Source organism: Herpailurus yagouaroundi, unplaced genomic scaffold (genome assembly GCF_014898765.1).
Source record: "Herpailurus yagouaroundi ecotype Mexico unplaced genomic scaffold, PumYag 206, whole genome shotgun sequence".
NCBI classification, from domain to species: Eukaryota; Metazoa; Chordata; class Mammalia; order Carnivora; family Felidae; genus Herpailurus; species Herpailurus yagouaroundi.
This window is the reverse complement of record NW_024412437.1, coordinates 8,768,882-8,778,087: the sequence shown is the minus strand read 5'-3', so window position 1 is coordinate 8,778,087 and position 9,206 is coordinate 8,768,882. Positions and strand designations below refer to the sequence as shown.

The window sequence follows — 9,206 nt, the reverse complement described above, 5'->3', positions numbered from 1 at the left end:
CCTTATTAGCCTTCAGAACCCTGGGGACTGTGGGCACCTTCATGTTTTGCAGAGAAAATATATGGAATCCATTAACATGGCTGGTTGGTTAAGTGGAAGTCAAGTGAGAGAGCTTCCGTGTATAGGACAGCACAAACCATGCACACTGAACTTTATGACCAATTTTCAGGGTGATTAAGGGATTTTCAAAGGTAATTTGGACGACATATAATCTTTACCTTAATAAATGTGGACCCCAGCCCCCACATTAGACACAACTCCACTAATGAGGATGTTTGGGTAGAAGGTGATAATATGGAAGGCATTCTACAAACGAGTCAGATTTGAAAGGAAGGGCTTTGAACCACAAAAGGCATATCCTTCCTGGTGGCATGTTTATTCTAGACCCAGGAGATGTCTCATTGAAATCTTTAATTCCAAAATTCTTCCTCATTCATTTCTTTTTTTTTTTTTATGATTTTTTTCCTTTTTTTTTAATGTTTATTTTTGAGAGAGACAGAGTGTGAGTGGAGAAGGGGCAGAGAGAGAGAGGGAGACACAGTATCTGAAGCAGGCTCCAGGCTCCGAGCTGTGAGCCATCAGCACAGACATGGGGCTTGAACCCATGAGCCGGGAGATCATGACCTGACCCAAAGTCGGCCACTTAACCAACTGAGTCACCCAGGTGCCCCATTCCTCATTCATTTCTAATCCCAGACTAGCTTCTCCCCAACTGTAGCTGGTGAGTGGGGAATTTGGCTGTCTCCAGCCCTATTATCAAAAACGATGCCTCCCCCCCAACCCCCGCTCAAAAAACGAGAGAGGCAAATCTGGTAAGAAGAAAGGAAGGAGGGGAAGGAAAGGTGTTTTCCAAAGCCAAGGAGACACGGTGTGAGGCCACATACTGGCTTAGATTATACATAGTTCTCCTTTCTCCTGAGAAAAGATCATCTCACCTGGAAAATGTCAGAACTCAGTGGAGTTTCTTTTCTTGAAGCTCCCAGAGTGACTAAATGGGAAAAGCACTTGGGTTGGGGAGGTTAGCTAAAGAGAGCACGGCGTTGGCAGACCTGGGTTCCCAGAAACTTCAGCTTAAACTTGAACTTGAGCTCAACCTTTATCAGCTTCCACGACCTCATCCGTGGAAGGGGTGCAACTTCTGCCTCTTCCAACATCAGACTCCTCGAATGAAGTGTAGGGAAACGACCCATCGGATAGAGGTGCTCTCCGGAGATGTCCCTCGCCCCCAGCCAGCCCCCTATCCCAGTTTCTCTCTCCAGAACTCTCAGAGCTACAAGTTTTTCGACTTCCTGACCTGACTGAGGACGAACTTTGGCAATGGGGCTTGGCTGCAGTCAACAGGTGCAGAATACAGCTGATCTCTTTCTAGTTTCTAGCATCCTAGTTTCTGGAAGGGAAGGGGCACTGAAGCAGCAGGCTCCTGAGGCTATGGGTTGTGAAGGGTGTTCTGTTAAGGTGCAGTGCAGGAAGTTAAGGGGGAGATGAGACTCGGGTGGCCTGAGGAATCCTCTCTGGGTCGACTCCAGCACACCCAAGACGGGCTGCCCCCACCACTACCTCGTGGTTCCCAGCACCTACTGCACCCACCCTTCTCGAATGCCGGCCCCGATGGGCTCAAGGAAATCCAGGAGACCCTGTCACTTCCCACTAAGGGGCTGTTGGGGCTCAGAAGCCAAAAGTGACACAGGGACGGAAACAGAAATAGCTAGTGTTTGGCTCCCTCCCCTCCCAACATTGACCATCCAAGCCAACCAGGCCCTTTGGGTTGGGGTTTTATTGTCACTCAGGCAGAGCTTCAGCCAGGACGGGGTGACCCCAGATGACACTGCGGTCAAAGCCCAAAGAACACCAGCCGTTGCCCTGGAGGGATGCAGTGACACCCCCAGCTTGGTCCCTCCGGAATCTGCTGCCCCGGAGCTGGGCTGCGTGGATATGGGCCCAGTCTAGTGCCAGCCCGACTCTGCACTGAACAGGAAGGTTCCTCCTCTTGACCTTCATGACACATGGGGCTGCAGGGCTCTGGGGGTGGGCTGGCTGCACCTCCCCTCTGCTCGAACTGCCCTCAGCAGCATGGCTTTGAGGGTTTGGGAGCAGCTCCTATGGGGCCCAGATGCAGTGGCTGATGAACAGGCTCCTGCTTTACACCTATTGTCCCTGATGTGATTATTAGCAATGCTCCCTCTCATTTTGTTTCTTTTTTTTAAATGTTTCTTTATTTTGACAGAGAGAGAGAGAGAGAGAGAGAGAGCGAGCAAGAATCCCAAGCAGGCTCCTCACTGTCAGTGCACAGCCCCACGTGGGGCTCCGCCCCATGAGCGGTGAGATCATGACCTGAGCCAAAATCAAGAGTCAGACACTTAACCGACTTCCCTCTCACTTTGTTTCCTAATCATCTGGTCCCCGCACTCCTACTGATGAGTCGTAACCTGACAGCCAGGCAGGGCCCAGCCTTCAGTCCCTCCTACACTTGGGGCCTTAGACCACCGTGCTGAAGGTCTGGGAGAATGGAAGGGACCATCTCCTGGACACAAGCTGTGACTGGGGACTAGGGGGTTGGCATGGAAGAGCCAGTGAGTCCGGTTCTGTGACCACAGATTCAGAGGGAAGCTCTTCCCGCTTATTGCTGTCTCAGACTCGGTGTCCTGACACTTGAGGGTCTGTGCTGTCCTCAGTCCGGTCCTCCCTACCATGGGCTCTGGGACACACGCATTAATGTCTGCAGGATACTGCTCTGCCTGGACTGTTCTGATGGAGCAGCTGCCTGAAAGAACAAGAAACACATACCCCTCATATAGGGCCTTCCTTATACAAGGGAAGATCCTACACACAGGATCTTCCCCTATACAGAGATCCTACCCCATCTCAACTCTTACTCCCCCAGACTGACCGATAGCTCGTGACACTGGGTAGAAACTTGGGGGAAATCCGTGCCGGTTCTAGGCTGTCTTCAGGAATCTTGCTGGTCAGCATGGTTGATGTAGCAGAAAACCCAGGCCTTGGACATGGGAACAGAGGAAACTGGGTTCAAGTTAGGGTCGCCGGATAAAGCACAAACCAAAATTTGCATGGGATATGTTTATCCCACACCACATAATTTGTTGTGATCTGAACTTCAAAGTGAACTGGGCATCCTCTATTTTTATTTGCTGCCGCAAATCCTAACTCCACACCAGATGTGGGTGCTCCTCCAAAACTTCTGGAACCTGGGTGTCCTTTTCGAGAACATGGGGGATGCCGAAAGCGGCTCTGTACGCCTCCCCCCACCCCCACCGAAAGGTGTGTGGGTGTCAGAAGGGAGATTACATGAAGACTGAATTTGTAAACCGTAACACCGCTTGACACATGCAAGAGATTAGTCCTTAGGTGGGATCCACTAAGAGCTTCTGGGTTCAGGCACAGTTCGGGCTCAATCCGTCCCGATTTCCAATCCCTTGATAAAAACGTGCTCTACCTGCCTCAGGACTCATCCTAGCTGGAAATCGCATCAGTAGAAAACTTCTGAATCGTAGAGATTTGGTGGGAGTGGAGGGGTCATCCCGGGCCCTTCAGAGCCTGTCATTCACCCTGGAAAACACTCAGATTAGGACCCGTTGAGCAAAGTTTTGTAGGTTTGTGGTAAAGTGCTGAAGAGCTACAAGGAACACCACAGGACCCAAGGTGAAGAGCAGCCATGACCACCCCAGGCCTGAACGGGCAAGAGGAGAGGAGGAAGTTACTGGAACCCGCAGAGAAGGCTGGATGGAGAGGGAGATGTCACACGGGGCCAGTCGGGAGTCGGAGAAGCACCATCTCCCACACTGGGCCTGGCTTGCCTTCCGTCCTCGGGTCCCCTGTCTGGGCTCCTGATGGCCCAAATTCAGCGGGAAGTCAGAGGGCACTGGGGTGCAGCCCATGAAGGCCAACCTCCCCCGGGGGCCCAGAGCGAGGGGGACAGGATGGTCACGTGGGTGCCGGCAGGCCCACAGCAGTGCTTACGTGTGTGTCTTCCGATGTTGACGTCCCCATAGAGTTCCACTCTTACTCCCTTCTGGATGTTGATAGAGTGGAATTAGGCCCCGAGAGGCTCGCTGGGAGCCTCCACCAGAATAGGTGGGATTTTCCGGTGTATTCGAGAATTTGAAAGGTCTTTGACTTTCTGTTGCCTGCAATCTCCTGTGCCATCTAGAGCCGCAGGACAATGACAGCAGCCGACCTTTGTTGTCCACCACATACCACACCCAGCGCTGTGCGGAAGGCCTTTGCTGCACCTAGTGAATCCTCAGGGCGGCCCCGTGATCAGGAATTTCACCTCCTCCCATTTACCAGAGAAGGACACATAGACACAGAAAGGTGAGGGGACCTGCCGGCTAAGTGCCAGAGCCAGAAGTGGACCCCAGGCCTGCCTGGCCTCACTGCCCCCCCTTCCCTTTTAACCACCAAGCAACCTGCTGGAGTTCAGACAATGCTGGGTGTTTGGGGAGGCCTCCACATTCTGGGCGGGCGCAGGCCAGGAGGGAAACGTTGCTTCCGGATAACGATGGTCACGGGGTGGACGAACGTTTTCCCTAAAGGGCCAGATGGTAAATATTTCGGGCTTTTCGGGGTACATGGAGCCTGTTCTAGTAAGGAAGCGGCCCAAGATGATACATGAATGAATGTGAGGCTGTGTTCCAATCAAGTTTTCTTTATGGACGCTGAAATTTGGATTTTATACATTTTTTAAATTAATTTTTGAGAGAGAGAGACAGCGAGACAGAGTGCGAGTTGGGGGAGGATAATAGAGAGAGGGAGACACAGAATCCGAAGCGGGATCGAGGCTCTGAGCTGTCAACACAGAGCCCAACGTGGGGCTTGAACGCACGAACTGCGAGATCATGACCTGAGACGAAGTCGGATGGCCAATCGACTGAGCCACCCCGGCACCCCTGAAATTCAAATTTTATATAATTTTCACATGTAATGCGATATCATTCTGGTTTTTAGTCTTTCTGAATCATTTAAATATGTAAAAATCCGGGGCGCCTGAGTGGCTCAGTCTAACTTCATGAGTTCGAGCCCCGCGTCGGGCTCTGTGCTGACAGCTCAGAGCCTGGAGCCTGCTTTAGATTCTGTGTCTCCCTCTCTCTCTGCCCCTCCCCCTCCCTCTCAAAAATAAACACACCTGGAACCTCAGAATGTAACCTTATTTGGAAGTAGGGTCTTTGCAGATATAATTAGTTAAGATGAGGTCATACTGGAATAGGGCGGGCCCTAAACCCAGTGACTGATGTCCTTTAAGAAGAGGGGAGGACACGGGGAGACACAGAGAGAGAAGACCATGTGAACACAGACCAGAGTTCAGAGTGGTGCATCTGTTAGCCAAGGGACACCACGGACTACAGGGGCCACCAGAAGCTGAAAGAGGGAAGGAACGAGCCTCCCCTAGAGCCTTCAGAGGGAGTGTGGTCCTGCGACACGTTGATTTTGGACTTCCAGCCACCAGAACGGGAGAGAATAAAATTTTGTTGGTCTCTGCCACCCAGTGTGCTGCAGTCTGTTATGACAGCCCTGGGGAACGAATAATAAGCCCTCCTGGGAGCTCCAATGTGTGTGTGTGTGTGTGTGTGTGTATGTTTTAATTTTTTTAAGGTTTATTTATTATTGAGAGACAGAGAGAAAGACAGAGCATGAGCATGGGAGGGGCAGAGACAGGAGGAGATGCAGAATCCAAAGCAGGCTCCAGGCTCTGAGCTGTCAGCACACAGCCCGACGCAGGGCTCGAACTCACCAACTGCAAGATCATGACCTGAGCTGAGTTTGGACGCTCCACCGACTGAACCGCCCAGGAGCCCTCCAGTGTGTGTGTTTTATCTTGGAGGGTTTAGATTGAGTAGCCTCGCACAGGCTGACAGTGTCCCAGGACCAGGCACCTCCCGGACCTCGGGCCTCCCTTCTGCTGCCGCCCCCAGCTGCCTTAGCTTTCTGCAGAAAAGTGCCAGCCAGCCCCGAATTAAATTGGCAACTCTGGGATGCTTGTTTTCCTGTTTCTCCCTAACCTCCCCACTTCTTAAATTGTTTCCACCTCTCAGTAAGAGCCAAATAACAGTCATTCCCTGAGGTCAGGAAAAACCCTCACCCGCCACCAACCTGCAAGATATTAATCACAGATGCCGATGACCAGTACTCCGGGGGCCTCTTACCCTCTGGCCGTTGCTGGGTAAGGGCAGAGGGAGCGGCAGGACCTGCCTGCTTTTTGGGGCCTGGCACGGTGCCTGGTATGTAGGGAGACCGCACACCCTCACAAGGCAAGGCGCCACTGTCCCCAACTTCTGCTGGGACACAGCAGTACATCCCTAGATGGAAGAAATCCACACGCAGTCAGGGACATGGATACATATGAAAGACAGCTCACGCCTTAGCCCAACACTTTTGCAGGTGCTTTGCATAAATTAACAAATTCTTACAAAGGCAGGAGCTGAAACACAGAGAGGCCAGGTAACCTGCCCAAAGTGACAGGGCCGGGGCCCCCAGTGGTATCCCCAATGCCTAGGACTGCACCAGCCAAAACACCATGTGCTCCAGCATGAAGAGAGCTCCTCGGGGTGAAGGGAGCTGCCCACAGTCCTGCATGAGACCCGGAACTGGAGCCTGTTCCCCGACTCCCAGGCCTGGACGACTTCCATTCCACTGGCTCTTCCTCAGAGAAAATGATTGCTCTGGTTCACGGCTCCTGGGATGACACTGAAATACAGCTGGCAACCTTGTCATTGTTTACTCTAGTGGCATGTATTGTACAGGGATTTGGTCAATAGCAGGGAAGATCCGGAAGGCTCTAGAAAAAGGATGGAAATGGTAGGAAGTCAGAGAAGCCACCTCAGAAGTAGCCCCGGTGGTCATTTCTTGGAAGGAAACCGGTGGGGGAGGGGCCGCCCCGCAGGGGCGGGGCCGACGGAAAGTGACCACACCTGTTTGCAGTTTTCCAGCTCCCCTCTCTCCACCTCTCCTCACCCAGCCCTCTGTAATCAGCCAGCTGTCTGTGTTTGTTAGGCCTCATCCTCCTGCCTAGACCCGTCCTGCAGACACCGGGCCCTGAATCACAGGCGGGCTCCTTTCTGTGGCCTCTTGTCAGCTCTTGGGGTGAGGAGTGAGTGGAGTTGTTTCTCTCATGACGCCATGACGTCACCTGGGGGTGGGGGGAGTTGCTGGGGTCCTGCCCCAGGGAGCTTCCTCTGCACTGCCCGGACTTGGGGGAGGGGGAGGGAACACCCTCGGCGGCCCCCCGGGAGCGGGTAGCAAGGACAAACAGGAGAGGAGCAGGCTGAGTGTTAAGGGACACACAACCATGCACAGTGACAAGATGACAACTGACGCTCGACCTCTGAGGAGAGAGACTCAGGAAGTGGGTCAGCTCAGAGTCTGCTGCCTCCCAAAAGGGGCAGCTCTCCCTGACTGCTACGACTGGACTGGAAAGGGGTGAGGTGGGGAGAGAGACCAGTACTCCAGGCTCTTTGGATTCTTCAAGAACCAGAAATCCCAATTTTATGTGAATCCCCTTATGCTTAAATACTATATATATAGTAAGCGTCGTTGTGGTGTTGTGGCCGGTCATATCTTCCCAAAATGATTGCAACAGAGCTCCCATCTCTCACACTCCCCTTATAATGTAACTTCGACATCCCTCCACCAACGGTGGAGCCAGTGTTCCCTCCCCTTAATCCTGGGTGGGAAGGAAATGTGATTCTAGCAGAAGGGAGTCGACGTGACTTTCAAGATCATTGTTACAGGATGAACTGCGCCACCCCAAAAGATATCCCCAGGGCCTACCCTCCAGGACCTGTGGATATGACCTTTAAAAATAGAGTCTTCACAGATGATCAGGTTAAGATGACATGGGTTCTAATCCAAGATGATCGGCATCCTTATAAAAGGGGGAAACGGACAGATGTGCATGGAAGGAACACAGCGTAGAGATGTAGGAAGAGGGCCAGGGAAAGACAGAGGATTAGGGTGATGGATCTACAAGCCGAGGGATGCCCGAGTCCACCAGAAACTAAGAGAGAACATGGAACAGCTTCTCCCTTACAGCCTCAGAAGGAACCAGCCCTGCTGATGGCTTGATTTTGAACTTCTAGCCTCCAGAAGTATAAGAGAATGAATTTCTATTAAGTCATCACTCTGCAGTAGTTTGTTATGACAGCCCTCGGAGACCAATACAGTCATAAAAGATCATATGGTTTCTGTCTGGTTCTCTTGGGACACATGATCTTGGCACTTGGCCGCCATCTTGTGAGGAAGCCCAAACCATCCCACGTGGAGAAGCCACACATAGGTGCTCTCGCTGATAGCCAGCATTAACCACCAGGGTGAAGGTGATCCAGTCTGATGCCAGCCCCCAGCCACTGAGTCACACCGCCCATACCCCCTTCCTACCCTGCCTTCAATCTTCCCAGCTTCGACCTCTTACATCATGAAACAGAAACTAGCCATTCCTTCTGTGCCGGTTCTAAATTCTCGAGACCCACAGAATCCAGAAGCATAACGAATGGCTGCTTACAAGGAGTCTGTTTTGCAGTAGAAGGAACTGGAACAGCTGTGCATGCCAAACAGAATATATCTTCAGGCTGCATCCAACCCACAGGCCACCATGTTGCCTTTGGATAAGATCACAAGGCTGCCTGTGGGCTCTGCGAGGCCAACAAGCTGCCTAACCTGGAGCCATGCCTTCTCCACACCCCTGGGGAAAGGGGCAGTGACATGACATGAAAAGGGTAGGAAAGAATGGGGATGAGCCGGGCTGCTGGGACAGTACCTTTCAGGCAGGGATGGGGTATGTGTGCAAGAAGTCACCCTCCACTAGCAAAGATCCCGCATCAAGATCCCAGGTTCCAAGAGACGCTGCTTGTCAGAATGTGTAGACAAGAGATCCCTGGGAAATGCCTGCAGCCCCACAGATGTATAGTCTTATAGGGCTTTCTGGAGATCCAATGAGTTAATATATGCGAACCCCCCAGAAGGAGTGCCTGGAATCTTACGGAAAGTGACCCGTCCTGAGGTCTACCTGTCGTTATGATTGCTGGTGTAAGTTTTCAGTATCCTGAAGCCTCGAGCAGTAAAGCAGGTGGGGCGCTGGGAGGCTCATCCCACTTCAAGTTCAGTAGGACCACCCTGATCTGCTTTGTATCTTGCCCGGTTTCACTTGAGGGGTAGAGAGGAGACTTCCTGCTTACAAAAAACAACATCGTTGAAAA

The 9,206-nt window shown here is 52.2% G+C and overlaps 1 long non-coding RNA gene across 1 annotated transcript; it reads right to left on the bottom strand.

Annotated features, from left to right (window-relative positions):
- Window positions 1–2,380: 2,380 nt before the first annotated feature.
- Window positions 2,381–3,551, bottom strand: LOC121015226 (uncharacterized). The gene is made up of 3 exons (XR_005783709.1): window positions 3,452–3,551; window positions 2,888–2,995; window positions 2,381–2,761 (listed from the first exon to the last, which is right to left on the bottom strand). It is a non-coding gene; the product is annotated as an uncharacterized LOC121015226 (long non-coding RNA).
- Window positions 3,552–9,206: the final 5,655 nt, after the last annotated feature.